The 18,207-nt window shown below is 43.9% G+C and overlaps 1 long non-coding RNA gene and 1 pseudogene across 4 annotated transcripts; one reads left to right on the top strand and one right to left on the bottom strand.

Moving 5' to 3' along the window:
* Positions 1–14,969, bottom strand: part of LOC126986569 (neural-cadherin-like) — a 68,440-nt pseudogene extending 53,471 nt beyond the window's left edge.
* Positions 14,970–15,874: 905 nt separating this feature from the next.
* On the top strand, positions 15,875–16,978 carry LOC126986539 (uncharacterized). 4 transcript variants are annotated; one of them, XR_007739816.1, is made up of 3 exons: positions 15,875–16,050; positions 16,099–16,190; positions 16,697–16,978. It is a non-coding gene; the product is annotated as an uncharacterized LOC126986539 (long non-coding RNA). The 4 variants fall into 4 exon arrangements; XR_007739815.1 differs by having other exon boundaries at positions 16,099–16,236; XR_007739813.1 differs by having other exon boundaries at positions 16,099–16,282.
* Positions 16,979–18,207: the final 1,229 nt, after the last annotated feature.

Raw genomic sequence — 18,207 nt, 5'->3', positions numbered from 1 at the left:
GGGTGAGGTGTGTGAGAGGTAGTTTAGTAATGGAGGAAAAGTGAGAGAGAGGAGGAGTAGGAAGGGATGTGAGGTGAGTAAAGAGGGGGAAAGGGAGGTGTGTGAGATCAAGGAGGGTTAGGAAATAGGTGAGGTGGGAGAGAGGAGGAGTAGGAAGGGATGTGAGGTGAGTAAAGAGGGGGGAGAGAGGCGTGAGTGAGGTGTGTGAGATCAAGGAGGGTTAGGAAATAGGTGAGGTGGGAGAGAGGAGGAGTAGGAAGAGATGTGAGGTGAGTAAAGAGGGGGAAAGAGAGGCGGTGAGTGAGGTGTGTGAGATCAAGGAGGTTAGGAAATAGGTGAGGTGGGAGAGAGGAGGAGTAGGAAGGGATGTGAGGTGAGTAAGAGGGGGAAAGAGGGGGTGAGTGAGGTGTGTGAGATCAAGGAGGGTTAGGAAATAGGTGAGGTGGGAGAGAGGAGGAGTAGGAAGGGATGTGAGGTGAGTAAGAGGGGAAAGGGAGGCGGTGAGTGAGGTGTGAGATCAAGGAGGATTAGGAAATAGGTGAGATGAGTGAGAGGGAGTTTGGGAAAGGAGGTAAGTGGGAGAGAGGAGGAGTAGGAAGGATGTGTGGTGAGTGAGGTTTGTGTGAACAAGAAAGGTTAAGAAAGAGGCGAGGTAAGGTGGGTGAAGGGATGGGTAAATAGGATGTGAGGTAAGGTGAGTGAGGGGGGGAGGGCTTAGAAATATGTGGTGAGGGAGGAGTAGGAAGGGCTAATCCTCTAGGGGATGAGGAGGAGCAAAAGGGATGTGAGGTGAGCGAGGGTGGGGGGGGCTTAGGTGAGGTGAGGGAAAGGGGTGTAGGAAGTGTTAATCCTCTAGCGGATTTAAAGAGGATGTAGTGAGGAGGAGCAGATTGAATCCTCAGGGAATTCAAAGGGTGGGTTGTCGACACACCCAAATCACGCGTGAGACACTCGGGAACACAAAGTCACACTCGGGACACACGAAACACACAGAAACCCAAGCACAAGCACGACTAAACACCCTCAAGTCACTCGCAAAAACACCTGAAATACAACAGCACACTCAAAACACTCTGAAACCCACGCAGAGCACTATAAACAGCCAAATCACACGCAAAAGCACTGGAAACACAACACACTCGAAACGCAGAACACTCGAAAAACAGCCAAATCACACGCAGAAACACCGGACACAAAACAGCACACTCAAAACACTGAAACACACGCAGTACACTTAGAAGCAGCCAAATCACACGCAAAAACACCGGAAACACAACACACTTGAGTCACTCTGAAACCCACGTAGAACACCCGGAAACAGCCAGATCACACGCAAAAACACCGGAAACACAAATCACAGAGGCAACCACAGGCAGCACTATAAACAGCCAAATCACACGCAAAAGCACTGGAGACACAACACACTCGAAACGCAGAACACCCGGAAACAGCCAGATCACACGCAAAAACACCGGAAACAAACAGCACACTCAAAACACTGAAACACACGCAGTACACTTAGAAGCAGCCAAATCACGCAAAAACACCGGAAACACAACACACTTGAATCACTCTGAAACCCACGCAGAACACCGGAAACAGCCAGATCACACGCAAAAACACCGGAAACACAAATCACAGAGGCAACCACAGGCAGCACTATAAACAGCCAAATCACACGCAAAAGCACTGGAGACACAACACTCTCGAAACGCAGAACACTCGAAAAACAGCCAAATCACACGCAAAAACACCGGAAACAAAACAGCACACTCAAAACACTGAAACACACGCAGTACACTTAGAAACAGCCAAAACACACGCAAAAACACCGGAAACACAACACACTTGAATCACTCTGAAACCCACGCAGAACACCCGGAAACAGCCAGATCACACGCAAAAACACCGGAAACACAAATCACAGAGGCAACCACAGGCAGAAACCACAAGCGACACACACCAAACACGTGTCGGGAAATCACAGGCAACACACAAGGTCCACTAGCGAGAACACACAAACGCAATCCCAAGAGCACAACGAAAACACAGGGCAAGCGATGTTGTGGAGCGCAGCGGGGTAAGGTCACGACCTTCTCTCAGCAGAGGTCGGGTGTGAGAGAGAGAGAGAGAGAGAAAATACACACTAAAGGAAAGGAAGACGTGTGAAGGAAGGGACAGAATATTGGTCGGTGTGTAGGGGACGAGGAGGAGGAGGAGGAGGAGGTCACCCTTAAAATGAAGGAGAAAGGATAACAGGGACACCAAAAACAGATGTAGGAGGTTAGGTTAGGCTACGTTAGGCTGGGTAAGGTAAGGTTAGATAAGATTAGATAAGGTTAGGAAAGGCTAGGTTAGCTAAGGTTAGGTTAACTTAGGTAAGGTAAGACTAGGTAAGGGGAGGTATGGATTGGTTAGGCTAGGTAAGGTTAGGTAAGATAAGGAAGAGTCAGGTTAGATTGGGTTAAGCTAGGTTAGGTCAGGTAATGTTAGGTTAGGTAAGGTACGGTAAAGTTAGATAAATAAAGAGAAGAGGGAGGGATAGGAGGAATGGAGGTAAGAGAACAATGAAAGAACGGAAGAAGGAATATGGGAGAGAACTTTACGTACGGGGTCTTTAGAAGCTAACAAAGGGAGGGAGGGGAAGGAGGGGGAAGGGGAGGTGATGCTGGCTTGTAGGTTGGTTGGTCGAATGGCTGGTGATCGATGGGCGTGTGTGTGTGTGTGTGTGTGTGTGTGTGTGTGTGTGTGTGTGTGACGAACTTTTTTAAACTCTCCAAAATACAAAAAACTCCCAAAACGATATCTAGAAGTGCATGAATTCAACCATCCGTATGTATGTATATGTATGTATGTATGTACGTATGTATGACAGCCAGGTAGAAAATAATAAAATAATCTCCCCAAAACAGTCTAAAATATATGAAAATATCCACTTAGTATGTATGTATATATATATATATATATATATATATATATATATATATATATATATATATATATATATATATATATATATATATATATATATATATATATATATATATATATATATATATATATATATATATGTGTGTGCTAAGTAGTAAGATCTATATACCCCCAAAAAAGCTAAAGGTAAAATCAACAACATACGTCAGACCTAAAGTGCCCCGTTAAAATCGATGAATCTTGTTTCTTTCACGATCATCATCATTTGTACATAACACCTCCTACCTTGCTCTTTAGTTCTCTCTCTCTCTCTCTCTCTCTCTCTCTCTCTCTCTCTCTCTCTCTCTCTCTCTCTCTCTCTCTCTCTCTCTCTCTCTCTGGTCTTCTTCTCCTCCCCACTTCTCCTCTTCCTCCCTTCCTTTCTCTCTCCTTCCTGCCCCACACTTACCTTCCCTTTCCTTCGCTTTCCGTCACCCTCTCCCTTCCTCTCCTTCCCTCACTGTCTTAGCCTCATCCCTTCCTCCTTCATTTACTTTCCTCTCCTTTCGCTTTCCTTCACCCTCTCCCCTTTCTCTCACTTTCTCTCCCTCACCAAAGACTCATCCACTTATATAATTTTCGACACATAGTACAATCACTCTTTCTCCTCTCCCTCCTCTCTTTCCTTCTTTCTCTCTCTCCTCTCTCTTTCTTCCCTTCGTCTGTACTCTATGGAATCTAATATCTAGTTTTTTTGTCTTTCTTTGTCTCTTGAGGATTTGCACAAAATTTCAGTTTGGTCGGATAGATGGGAGATGCCCTTTAACGTAAGCAAGTGCCAGGTTCTTCAAGTTGGAACGAGGAATAAAAAGTTCAATTACGAAATGCTCGGCGTTAAACTCAACAGCGTTCAATGCGTCAAGGACTTGGGGATCAAAATCGCGTCAAACCTCAAATTCTCACAGCAATGCATTGATGCAGCAAATAAAGCGAACAGAATGTTGGGCTTCATTAAAAGAAACTTTTTATTCAAGAATAAAGATGTAATACTCCCGCTCTACAATAAGTTAGTCAGACCCCACTTGGAATATGCGGTACAGTTTTGGTCTCCCCACCATGCAAAGGATATTGCTAAATTAGAAGGTGTTCAGCGTCGGGCAACGAAAATGATCCCTTCCTTGCGCAACAAATCCTACGAAGAAAGGCTTTCTACCCTTAATATGTTCTCTCTTGAGAAACGTCGCCTCCGAGGAAAACTGATCGAATGTCTTAAAATACTTAATGGTTTCACGAATGTAGACAGATCAACATTGTTTATGATCGATGACACTTTGCGCAAGAGGAACAATGGCGTAAAACTCAAATGTAGACAAGTAAATTCAGACTGCACCAAATTTTTCTTCACCAACGTTGTAGTGCGAGAATGGAATAAGCTTCCACCGTCAGTGGTCCAATGTGACACGATTGACTCCTTCAAAAATAAGCTCGACCGTCACTTCCTTCAACTTAATATCAATTAGAGTAGAAATGCAACGTTTGAGACTTCTGATTAATGTAAAATCACTTAGGTTTAAGGACAGACCACCTAGTCTGGACCATGGGGTCTGTGTCGTCTGATTTTCTATGTAAATCTATCTATGTAAATCTCTCTCTCTCTCTCTCTCTCTCTCTCTCTCTCTCTCTCTCTCTCTCTCTCTCTCTCTCTCTCTCTCTCTCTCTCTCTCTCTCTCTCTCTCTCTCTCTATATATATATATATATATATATATATATATATATATATATATATATATATATATATATATATATATATATATATATATCATTCTCGTTTGCTTATTCCTCCTTCTCTCCTTTTTCATTCACCTCCTTATTTAATGCACATAGGTGAAAAAAATCCTAACTTTAAATATCAGATTCAAGGACATGAGCTCAGCGAATTAAAACACGAAAAAGATCTTGGTGTCATTATCAGTAACACTCTTAAAATGAGTGATCAATGTTCTGCAGCGAGTAAAAAAGCCAATATGATGTTGGGATTAATCTAAAAAAACTTTGATTATAAATCACCCGAACTTATGAAGAGATTATATTTAGCATTAGTAAGAACACACCTAGAACACGCCGTTCAGTTCTGGTCACCGAACTATATCGAAGATCAAGTTTTGCTAGAAAAGATACAGCGACGAGCAACCAAACAAATTCCTGTGCTCCGAAACTTGCCATATGACGAGCGTTTAAAGCTTTTAGATATGTTTTCCCTAAAAAAGCGAAGGATAAGAGGGGACTTAATTGAAGTGTTCAAAATCCTTAATGGATTCGACAACATTAACCCAGATAGTATATTTCAGAGAGACACCAACACAAGAACACGCAGCAACGGTATGCAGTTAAAAGGAAATCGATGTAACACATTGGTGCACAGAAGTTATTTTCAATAACAGAGTCGTCGATTATTGGAATAGACTCCCACCGTCAGTAGTTAGCGCACAGAGTATCAATAGCTTTAAGTCTTCTTTGGATAAGTACTTCATGGATATAAGATTATACTGACCCTTTTCGCATGATTTTAGACAGATTGCAGCACGAACTCAACCTATATTCATATAATTCTCCCCCACAACCTAGATTGCAAGTAGCGAAAGTCAAAAATAGAGTAAAGCAACAGTTAATGTCCGCATGGCAGGTGGAGTGAGGTGTGGGTGCAGTAAGGTGACAGGTTACTGGTGCGTGCCTCGTACCGCCGGTAAAACGAGGATCAAGCCTCCACCTGTGCCCCTGAAACTACACCTCACCCATCGTGGGTCTTAGTGGGGATTCTGGGGCTGCCCTGTGTAGGCCACTCGTCCTCTTCCAGTCTCCCTGTGTTTCTATGTTCTTATGTTCTTATATAATGAAGTCATTTTCCCCCACAGCTTAGGTTACCAGTAGTGTAAGTTAAGAGTAGTAATTTCCTCTTATTTCTCTCTTTACTGTAAAATTTCCATGTCCCATTCCTCCTTAAAGGTACATGGTGTTCTCTTCTAACTATTTCCTGCCGGCACGTTGCCGGAGGGAGAGGTGGGTGGGGAGGAGCCTTCATCTTTTATGTCCTATCCTACCACACGTCGATTACAAGTAGTAGCGGTAGTAAACAGACACCCTCGCCATAGACCGATAGGTCTTCTGGTGTCTGTTCTTTCTATGTATTCCTATGTATTCCTCCTCCTCCTCCTTCTCCTCTTCCCAATCCTCTTATTCCTTCTCTTTCTCTTTATTTACTCCCCCACGGCCCTTTTGTCCTTCCTCCTAATGTTTTTTATTCTCTTCTTATCCTCCTCCTCCTCCTCCTCCTCCTCCTTTCTAGGGCTAATACACTACGCTAAAGGCATCTCTCTCTCTCTCTCTCTCTCTCTCTCTCTCTCTCTCTCTCTCTCTCTCTCTCTCTCTCTCTCTCTCTCTCTCTCTCTCTCTCTCTCTCTCTCTCTCTCTCTCTCTCTCTCTCTCTCTCTCTCTCTCTCTCTCTCTCTCTCTCTCTCTCTCATCATCCACCTTATACAGCTGACTCATGACTCATCCCTTTCCTCCTCCCCCTCTCCATTTCTTCCTCCCTTCACTGACTCTAATTCTCCCAAAGTCTATATTTCAATGACTCACAAATATGCATGCATTCTCCTTTAGTCTACGGGGCTAAGTCATTACTTCCAGCATGCAGAGAGGTGAGTCACACGAGGTCCCTCCTGAGTCGGCTTGTGTATGCAGGGAAGGTGTGTCACACAAGTCTTTCTGAGTCATATAATGCTTGCAGAGAAGAGGTGAGTCACGCTATATTCCTTTTGAGTCATCTTATTTTCGGAGAGAGGAGATGAGTCATGGTAAAGCCTTCCTGAGTGAAAAAGAAGTAGAAAGATAAATGAGAAGGTGGACGGAGGAACGAGAAGAGGAAGAGGAGGAGGAGGAGGAGGAGGAGGAGGAGGAGGAGAAAGAAGACTATGAAAAAGAAGTAGAAAGATAAATGAGAAGGTGGACGGAGGAAGGGGATGATGATGATGATGATGATGATGATGATGAGGAGGAGGAGGAAGACAGAATAAGGAAGACTGTGATGAATGAGAAATAGAAAAATGAGAAGGAAAAGGAGGAGGAGAAGGAACGCCGAAATAACGAAACAGTCCACGACAATCCCAGCAACGTCAACGAGAGGCTTTTCAAACAGGCGAACCGAGACACCGATATGTCTAGGAAGACAGGCCCGGGTATTACACTTTGCTGATTAGCCTGTATAGCAGCAAGAAGACTCCCTGTGCCGTGCTGATGTCGCTAATAGGCTGCGTCATGGACCATCAGGGGCAGCAGCCCTCCTGAGAGCACGCGAGTAATGGCCTCAAATCTATAAATAGCCGGCGCCGCGTCATTCAAAAGCGTTCCCACGGACCCTCGCGTACCCCGGTTTAAAGTCCACCCGCGCCGCATTCCTCGCATTCCTCAGTGACGGGCTGCCTGGACACACCGAGTGACCGTACACACACACACACCGCGCTGCCCGCCGCACCGCTCAGAGGCACATTCATCCCTCCGCTCTCTGCGACCTTGAGATGCTCCACACACGCCCTTCTAGCACGCAGAATTCCCATAGAAAATGAAAGTATTGAAGGACAGACTTTGGAATGTGGTGGAGGTGTGTGTGTGTGTGTGTGTGTGTGTGTGTGTAATTCACCTCTTGGTCTGCTGCGGGTCTCTCTCGAGACCATAGCTGGGCACTATAACAGAAAACCTTATTCCCGATAACCGATAACTGATAATGAAAAACCTTATCGGTGATAACCGATATTCGTTAACTGGAGACACAAATATAGCCAATAACCGATAACCGATACCCGATATAAATCCACAATTCTGATACTAGCTAGCGATAAGTCCGATAGGTGAAAACGATACTATATTCATATTTCAAATAGAAAAACATAGATGAATTAAAATTTTCATTATCTGTATTTTAGAAAACTTACAAAACCCGAAAACCACACGTTGACACGTACCTATGGACGGTAATACTAGAAACGCCTGAGCCGGTGTTGTGTTATTTGGCGTCCCCACCGTCAACAAACACTGGTCTCTCGTGAACTGCGCATGCTCAGACCAGCAAGCGTAGACCTGTACAGTCTCACAAAGCTTTTTAACCGTAATTAAGAGTTGCTGGAAGGCTGAATCAGACATACAGTACCACTACCACCATCCCCGCTGTTTCTAGAACGACACTCTGTACGAGTTGTATTTATATGTACAGAGTGTCGTTCTGAAACAGCGAGGTACTGTATGTCTGATTCAGCTCAACAACTATTAAAAGCTTTGTGAATTTCTTCTGAAATTTCACTACTGGTCTGAACATGCGCAGTTCACGAGAGACTAGTGTTTGTAAACAAAAGCGCCAGCTTTTGACGATGGGACACCAAATAACACAACACCGGGTGCCTTCAATACCAGGGCATGCTCACAAACGAATACGGAATATCAAATTTGAGGCAGTGAATAACCATTTTGGGGCAAAGTTAAATGATTTTCTCTTTGATATATTGACTTTTGAGTCTAATATAAAACATAACTTAGTTTTTTAATGTTGATGATCTAAGTATGAAATCTCTTCACGAAGATATTTCATACCCGAAGTTTTTCATACAACACCGGGCGCCCGGCCACGCATGCGCAGTAGGGAGGAGACGTTTTCTTTCTAAGAGGCGGAAAATGTAGCGTTTATCGCTAGTTTGGTTACAAAAGTAACGAAGATACCGATATATATTTAAATAAGTAGCGGATGGCCGATAACCCGATTTTGTTATCAGCGATAAAGTATCGCGATAACGCCCAGCTATGCTCGAGACAGACAGCCGTTTCCCTACGGAGGAGCACAGAGCTCGTAGTACCGATCTTTGGGTAGGGCTGAGACCACTCATACACAACACACCGCGACAACGAGGTCACAACTCCTTGCCTGACGTCGCGTACCTACTCACTGCTAGGTGAACAGGGGCTACACGTGAAAGAAGATTAACCCAATTTATCTTCACCCGGCTGGGGAATCGAACCCCGGTCCTTCTGGTTGTAAGGCCGACTTTCTATCAACTGAGCTACCGGGCCGTGTGTGTGTGTGTGTGTGTATGTCATGCGTGCCTGCCTGCCGGCCACACGCTCCTGCTTAGAAATAAGAAAAAGAACAATGCAGGAGACACGAGTTCTCTTTTTCGATAATTAAAATCACCCGCGGCGCAGCGACACACAGGTCTGCCAGGTGCCACCGGGGATGTCAGAGACTTGACCGTGTAGTTGGTGGCTCCTGCAGACGGACCCCAGTGCTCTAACGTGGGTGTTTTCAGGCGCTTTCGACTCTCACATCAATTATTCCCGAAGGCCGAGAGGGGATCGTTACCTTTGCAAACACAACAGCAACTTCGGAACTGTTTAATCGTCTTCATTGAGAGCCATGCATTGTGGAGGGAGGTGACGGGAAGGGAGAGAGAGAGAGAGAGAGATCAGTTTTCCTCGGAGGCGACGTTTCTCAAGAGAACATGTTAAGGGTCGAAAATCTTTCTTCGTAGAATTTGTTGCGCAAGGAAGGGATCATTTTTTTTGCTCGACGCTGAACACCTTCTAGCTTAGCAATGTCCTTTGCATGGTGGGAGACCAAACTGTACCGCATATTCCAAGTGGGGTCTGACTAAACTATTGTAGAGCAGAGTATTACATCTTTATTCTTGAATAAGAAGTTTGTCTTAATGGAGCCCAGAATTATATTCGTTTCATTTGCTGCGTCAATGTATTGCTGATAATTTGGGGTTTGACGCGATTTTGACGCCAGGTCCTTAACTCATTGAGCTCCTATGAGTTTAACGCCGCGCATTTCGTAATCGAACTTCTTATTTTTGTTCCTACTTGAAGGACCTGGCACTTGTCTACGTTAAAGGGCATCTCCCATTTATCCGACCAAGCTGAAATTTTGTGCAAATTCTCTTGGAGGCTTTGCCTTTGCCTGAAGAGAGAGATTAAAATTCGTGAGGCCTTTTTTGGTTTCTTGAATGTGCATGATACAACTGGTGACGGTTTACTGAACTCATTCCTTGACAAGGTGAATGGGGTTGGGATAGATATATCTGATATGAGAGGACAAGCTTACGATCATGGTGCTAACATGAGTGGAAAGAATAAAGGAGTACAAGCACGTACTAGAACCGAATCAACGTGCTTTATTGTGTGTACTGCGTGGCTCATACCTGGAATTTGGTGATTGTAGATGCAGCGAAATCCTCAAATTATGCCATTGAATTTTGGGCATCATGAACAGAATGTATGTGATATTTAGCTCATCTACATCTCGATGGGCTATTCTTGAAGAATGTTTGCCTATTACAGTTAAAGGTCCATCAGGTAACAGGTGGGAGTCACGAATTGAAGCTGTTAAACCGCTCCGATATCATATGAAGGAAATTAACAATGCCTTATCAGTGCTGAGAGAATATGCTCTCGAGAAAAAAGATGGCGTGGCCACAGGAGCAGGTGCACTCATGGACATATTGAGCTAATGGCCATTTCTATCAGCAGTTTGCTTATGGTATGACATTTTATTTCATATCAATAAGACCAGCAAGCTTATTCAGTCATCAGACATAACAATTGGTGTGTTGCAGGCAGGGGTGACTACTACTATGGCATTCTTTGAACAGTATCGCAATACAGGGTATAATACAGCTGCCGCCTGTGGGGGGGGACCATAAATACCCCCAGGAAGGACTCCTCTTCCGGCTGCCGACCCGAGAGGTGTCCTGATAAATCCTCGAACCTCCTCCTTATCAATTTCTGCAACATTCACGGTCTTCGTTCTAATTTTCATTCTGTGGAACACCATCTTTCCTCCTCTAAACCTCATCTTCTCTTCCTTACCGAAACACAGGTGGCTGAGGCTACTGACAGCAGCCTCTACTCTGTTCCCTCCTACTATCTCTATCCTAAAATTCAATTCAAAGCTGGATGTTGCGCCTACGTGTGCAACGACATCACTTGCTCTTGTGCCCACGACCTTGACTCTTCTGAATTTTCCACCATCTGGCTAAGACTTCATTGTCATTCTATTACTAAATACATATCTGCTGTTTATCTCTCACCTAACTCTACTAACTATGTAAAATTCTTTGACTATTTGAATTCTAAAGTGGAGCACATCTTGTCTCACTCTCCCTTCGATGAAACCCCCATCTTGTGAGATTTCAATGTTCACCACCAGCTTTGGCTTTCATCCTCTTTCACTGACCAGCCTGGTGAACAAGCCTACAACTTTGCTCTCCTCAACGACCAAGAGCAGTTGGTTCAGCACCCTACACGTATTCCCGACCGTCTTGGATACAGGCCCAACATTCTAGACCTCTTCCTTACCTCTAATCCTTCAGCTTACTCCGTCAAACTGTTCTCTCCGTTGGGCTCCTCCGATCATACCCGTATTTCTGCTTCCTGTCCTATCGCTCCTGTACATCCTCTGGACCCACCTAAGAGGCGATGCTTCTGGCATTTTGCTTCAGCTCGGTGGGACGACCTGAGGATGTACTTTCCATTCCCGTGGAATGATTACTGCTTCCAGGAGAGAGACCCCTGTGTGTGTGCCCAACGCATCTCAGAAGTGATTGTCTCTGGAATGGAGGCATACATTCCACGTTCTTTTTCTACTCCTCATGCTAAAGAGCCTTGGTTTAATCATGCTTGTTCTCGTGCTATTAACGATGGAGGCAGGTCACAAAAGGTACCAGAGCCTTCGCACTCCTGATAACTATGACCTTTACATTTCAGCCCGGAATCGTGCCAAATCTATTTTCCGACTTACCAAAACTTCTTTTATCAATAGAAAATGTCAACACCTTACTTCTTCTAATTCTTCTCCATCTCTCTTTCATCTCCCTTCCTCTTCTCTTCCTCCTTCCTCCCTTTCCTTATCTTCCTGTATTCTCTTGACAGATTTTAGTCTTGTTTTTCTTTCTCTCTTTCCCTTCCTTTCCCTTCATCTTCCAACTGTTCATTGTTCTCTAGACTTCAATTCTCTTACTTTGTGTAAGTCTTGTTTATTCAGTGTTTTCATTTCTCTCTATTTCGTCCACTCTCTCTCTCTCTCTCTCTCTCTCTCTCTCTCTCTCTCTCTCTCTCTCTCTCTCTCTCTCTCTCTCTCTCTCTCTCTCTCTCTCTCTCTCTCTCTCTCTCTCTCTCTCCCCCTTTCCATTTTTTATATGTCCGTAAGTGTTCTGTTATAATCCGTAACTGCACTTTATCCACTCTCGCCAATATTCCTTCTCTCTAAGTATAATCGGTTTTGTCTTTTATTAGTTCCACCATTTTTCCTATCTCTATCTTTTTTCATTTTTTTGCTTCCTCTTTCTGCTGATAAACTGTTCTACATTTCACTCTAATTTATCTTCTTTTTTTTTTTATTCTATTACTCCATCGTTTTTTCATTTCAGTTTTTTGTGTTTTTGCGAGTTCCATTTTTTCATTATACTGTTAAGCTTTTCTACTTTTCACTCTAATTTCCTTTTTCTATTTCTCTATCTGTGTTTCCCTTCAAATGCGTAGTTTTGTGTTGTTTTATTCTTGATCAACGGATAATTATTTCCATTTCTTCATTCTACTAAAGCCTCTTCTAGGTTTTACTAATTTATCTTTTTTTATATCCTCTATCTCTTTTCCTTCCAGTCTCGTATTTTTTGTTGTTTCGTTTATTTTGTTATTCGATCCACGGCTAATTACATCCATTTTTTTCCATTCAACTAAAAAGCCTCTTCGTTTTTTTACTCATATATACCTTTTTTCTATCCCTCTCACTTTTTCATCAGATGCGTAGGTGTTGTTTTATTCCTAACTATTTCCTTTTTTTCATCCTACTAAAAGCCTCTTCGATCTTTTATTCGTATTTATCTTTTTTTCTTCTAGCCCACTATCACTTTTTTTCCTTCAGATGCGCAGTTGTTATTTTGTTCCTATTTTGATACTCGACCGTCGGATAATTATTTCCATTTTTTTTTTAATTCTACTAAAAGCGTCGTCTATTTTTACTACTCTATCTTTTTTCTATCCTTCTATCTCTTTTTCTCTTCAGATGCGTAATTTTGGTTGTTGTTCTGTTCCTATTTTGTTACTCGATCAAAAGGTTATCAATTCTATATTTTCATTTCACTAAAAGCCTCTTCGATTTTTTACTCATATTTACCTTTTTTTCTTCAGTCCCACTATCACTTTTTTTTCAGATGCGCAGTTGTTTTATTCCTAATTATTTCCATTTTTTCGCTCTACTAAAAGCCTCTTCGATTTTTTTACTCATATTTACCTTGTTTTCTTCTATCCCACTATTACTTTTTTTCTTCAGATGCGCAGTTTTTGGTGGTCGTTTTGTTGCTATTTCGTTACTATCTCTGTGCGTAACGAATTCGTCCCTTTCTCTTTCTACTACGTAATAACCGGTTCTATCTTTCACTAATCTGACCTTTCTTCTCTATGTCATTCTTTTCCCTTTGGTTCCCACGTTTTAGTTTACTTTTAGTTTACCAATTGTGTTATTCTTTGTATAATTGATTTCACTGTTCATTACTTTTTCCTTTTATTTCTATATGGATATTTTATATCTTCTGCGCAGTTTGTATTTTGGCGATTCTGTTACTTTACGGATAATCGGTTTCACTTTTCACTATTGTATCTTTCTACCTATCTTTCTTTTCACTAACTTAACTTTTTTATATACATCTTTCTTTTCCTTTAGATGATCAGGTTTTATTTTGCCATTTGTGTCACTCTAAGTTAAATCAGTTCTGTTTTTTCACTACTTTGACCTTTCTTACATAGCTTCCCTCTGTATCTTCTGAGCAGGATGCATATTGCTTATTGTGTTACTCTACGGATTCTCGGTTCCACGTTTCACTAATCTAACCTTTTCATCATTTCTTTTCCTTTTGATGCGCAGGTTGTATTTTGACGATTCTGCTTACTCTACGGGTTCTACTTTTCAGAAACTTAGCTTTTTCTATCTCTTTTCTATCTCTTCTACCTCTACTTTTTTTTTTACATCTAAATGCACAGGTTGTATTTTGCCATTTATGTTACTTTGGATATTCGGTTAGACTTCTCACTAATCTTACCTTATTTTCTGTATCTTTCTTTTATATTATTTTCTTCTAATAATCGGTTCCATTTTCCACTAATCTAACCTTTTTCCTTTATCTATCTTATATATCTTCTGCGCAGGTTGTATTTTGCCTATTTTGTTTACTCTACGAATAGTCGGTTCCAGTTCTCACTAATATAGCTTTCTACCTGTCTTTCTTTTCACTAAATTAACCTTTCTTTACATATCTTTCATTTCCATTAGGTGATCTGGTTTTATTTTGCCACATATGTTACTCTACGGACAATCAGTTCCTTCACTAACTTTTCTTTCTCTCTCTCTCTCTCTCTCTCTCTCTCTCTCTCTCTCTCTCTCTCTCTCTCTCTCTCTCTCTCTCTCTCTCTCTCTCTCTCTCTCTCTCTCTCTCTCTCTCTCTCACTCCACAGGTGCGCCGTTCCCACCACTCTCGGCTACAAACCAGTCATGCTTCTTGAGGACAGCGACTTCCCGACCACACCTACCATCGCCTCCCCCCTCCTTACCACCACGATCCCCACTACGACAACCACCACTACCACCACCACTACCACTAGCATCTCTGCGACTCTGGACATCATCACGGACACACAACAGCAGTGAGGAGAGTAACGCTACGATGAGGATGACGGAAGAGAGTAATTCTATAATGGATGATGAGGATGATGCAGCCGTGACCAGCGCCCCACGTCACGAACCCCCGCCAGTCAACGCTTCAGTGAGTTACGTGGACGAGGAGACAGCGGCCACGACAGACATCCACCCACAGACAACACCAGAGGGACACAGCACCACCCCGACGGCTGCGACATCCTCCCAAAGGGCACCCACGCCCTCTCCACGCCAACCGACGCCTACAACGACTCCCACGAACGCCCCCACGCCCACCACGCTGCCATACTGGATCATACACAACCGCATGCCGCCCTTTGACCACCATGCTACCGTGCACCCCCCAGCGGCCCCACGGAGGAGCGCAAAGCCTCGCCTGGGGGTGGCACTGCACGGTGAGACGGTCCGGGAGAAGGCGACGCTCAAGGCACACAAGCCACGCAGAATAAATCGTAATAAAGTCACAGAGAAGAAGCGCCACGCATCAAGACCCTCCGCGCGGCCCTCCAACATCCTGGAGCACACCAAGGACCTCTGGGTGTTCCGCGGCGCTGGCAACCACGGCCTGAGTCCCGGCCAGCCGCTGCCTCTCGGTCGTCTCAGCCGCGGCCACGTCAACGACTGGGCGGTAGTGGGCGCTGGCGTTGTGGCCTCTTCAGTGGGCGTGGCCTTGCTGGTGCGTGGGTTTCTCCTTGCCCGAGGGCGTAGCAAAACCAGGCCCATGTGGGAGGCGTGAGGGAGCGGACGAGGACGTGGTGATGGCGGTGGGCGGCAGCAGCGAGGAGGACGAGGGGCCGCTTACGGATTCCGAGGGGACCGTGGGAGTGGTGACGGACACCCACCGCGGCCTCAACAACCGCCTCTACCTCCTGCTGCAGAGGGACACGGCCACCGGTATCACCCCAGACACGCTGCCAGTCCCCCGCTCACCCTCCCCGGCTGACCCCACCACGTCTCCCGCCTGGCAGAAAAATGTTAAACGAGGATCAGTATTTTATGTGCCAATATGTACGCGATAAGGAAGGTATAGGATCAGTATTTTATGTGCCAATTTGTACGCGATAAGGAAGGTATAGGATCAGTATTTTGTGCGCCAATTTGTACGCGATAAGGAAGGTATAGGATCAGTATTTTGTGCGCCAATTTGTACGCGATAAGGAAGGTATAGGATCAGTATTTTGTGCGCCAATTTGTACGCGATAAGGAAGGTATAGGATCAGTATTGTGTGCCAATTTGTACGCGATAAGGAAGGTATAGGATCAGTATTTTGTGTGCCAATTTGTACGCGATAAGGAAGGTATAGGATCAGTATTGTGTGCGCCAATTTGTACGCGATAAGGAAGGTATAGGATCAGTATTGTGTGCGCCAATTTGTACGCGATAAGGAAGGTATAGGATCAGTATTTTGTGTGCGCCAATTTGTACGCGATAAGGAAGGTATAGGATCAGTATTGTGTGCGCCAATTTGTACGCGATAAGGAAGGTATAGGATCAGTATTTTGTGCGCCAATTTGTACGCGATAAGGAAGGTATAGGATCAGTATTTTGTGCGCCAATTTGTACGCGATAAGGAAGGTATAGGATCAGTATTTTGTGCGCCAATTTGTACGCGATAAGGAAGGTATAGGATCAGTATTTTGTGCGCCAATTTGTACGCGATAAGGAAGGTATAGGATCAGTATTTTGTGTGCCAATTTGTACGCGATAAGGAAGGTATAAGATCAGTATTTTGTGTGCCAATTTGTACGCGATAAGGAAGGTATATGATCAGTATTTTGTGTGCCAATTTGTACGCGATAAGGAAGGTATAGGATCAGTATTTTGTGTGCCAATTTGTACGCGGTAAGGAAGGTATATGATCAGTATTTTGTGCGCCAATTTGTACGCGATAAGGAAGGTATAGGATCAGTATTGTGTGCGCCAGTTTGTACGCGATAAGGAAGGTATAGGATCAGTATTGTGTGCGCCAATTTGTACGCGATAAGGAAGGTATAGGATCAGTATTGTGTGCGCCAGTTTGTACGCGATAAGGAAGGTATAGGATCAGTATTGTGTGCGCCAATTTGTACGCGATAGAAAGAAATCGAAAACGAGGGCGATGTCTACCCCGAACGAAACTCTCTAGCAGAACACAAGGAGGCAATTTACCTGTCAATATACCTGCAGCGCTAAGTGTCAGGTGAAGCCAACAGGTGTGAGATGCTCGATATGAGATAGCCGCCGCCAAGCAGTTCTATGTACGGCAGGAGGAATAGAGGTGACACTCCTGAGGCTGCTGGGAAACTAAACCGACGAGACCTCTGCAAGCACGTGAGACAGAGCTAAGAGGAACGGTGAAACACGTGGAAGGGAAGAAAGATAAGGGACGAAGAACAATGAAACAAATTAAGGCGAGGAATAGAGGTGACACTCCTAAGGCTGCAGGAAAACTTAACCGAAGAAATCTCCACAAGCACGTGAGACAGCTAAGAGGAACGGTGAAACACGTGGAAGGGAAGAAAGATAAGGGACGAAGAACAATGAAACAAATTAAGGCGAGGAATAGAGGTGACACTCCTAAGGCTGCAGGAAAACTTAACCGAAGAAATCTCCACAAGCACGTGAGACAGCTAAGAGGAACGGTGAAACAAGTGGAAGGGAGGCTTCTGTAAGAGGAAAGATAAAGGACGAAGAACAATGAAACAAATTAAGGCGAGGTTTCCACAAGAGGACTGAAACCTAGACCCGAGGCCTCAGGAGAGATAAGATACGAGGAACAGTGAAAGACATGCAAGTGAGGTTTCTATAAGAGAAAGAAAACCTAAGACCAAGGCCTCACGAAGCTAGGCAAACACCAAAACGAAATGAGCTCTCTACAACAGGACTAAAAACAAGAAAACCATTGCCTCACGGAGCTACGAGGAACAGCATAACGAAGTGAGCTCTCTATAACAGGACTAAAAACCAAACACCAAGGGCTTACGAGGCTAGACAAACAGCATAACGAAGTGAGCTCTCTATAGTAAGACTAAAAACAAGAAAACCATTGCCTCACGGAGCTACGAGGGACAGCATAACGAAATGAGCTCTCTATAACAGGACTAAAAACAAAACACCAAGGGCTAACGAGGCTAGACAAACAGCATAACGAAGTGAGCTCTCTACAGTAGGACTAAAAACAAGAAAACCAAGGCCTCACGGAGCTACGAGGAACAGTGAAGCCGAAGAAGTGATTTTGTACATACAAGGAGAAGAAAAACTAATACCGAGTCCTCTGAAAGTAAAGAAAAACAAGAGAAGCGATATGTCTTATGTGAAACGAAGTGTGCTGTTTATACGAGAGGAAGAAAAACTAGAAAAAACTACAACCCGAGGCCTCTGTAAGCTATAAACAAAATAATCGCTATCTCTTCCTAGTAAAATATAGATTCTAAAGACAAAGGTAAGAGAAACAAAAGAAACAATGCGTATCTCTTCCTAGTAAGAGATAAACTATAAAGACCTTTGTACAGCCTAGCCCACAGATAACTCTTTGTAGACAGAACAGGCAGTACCCAACCCGGATCT

The sequence above is a fragment of the Eriocheir sinensis genome, chromosome 62, assembly GCF_024679095.1.
Source record: "Eriocheir sinensis breed Jianghai 21 chromosome 62, ASM2467909v1, whole genome shotgun sequence".
NCBI classification, from domain to species: domain Eukaryota; kingdom Metazoa; phylum Arthropoda; class Malacostraca; order Decapoda; family Varunidae; genus Eriocheir; species Eriocheir sinensis.
The sequence above is the reverse complement of the archived record's forward strand: the minus strand, read 5'-3'. Positions and strand labels throughout refer to the sequence as shown.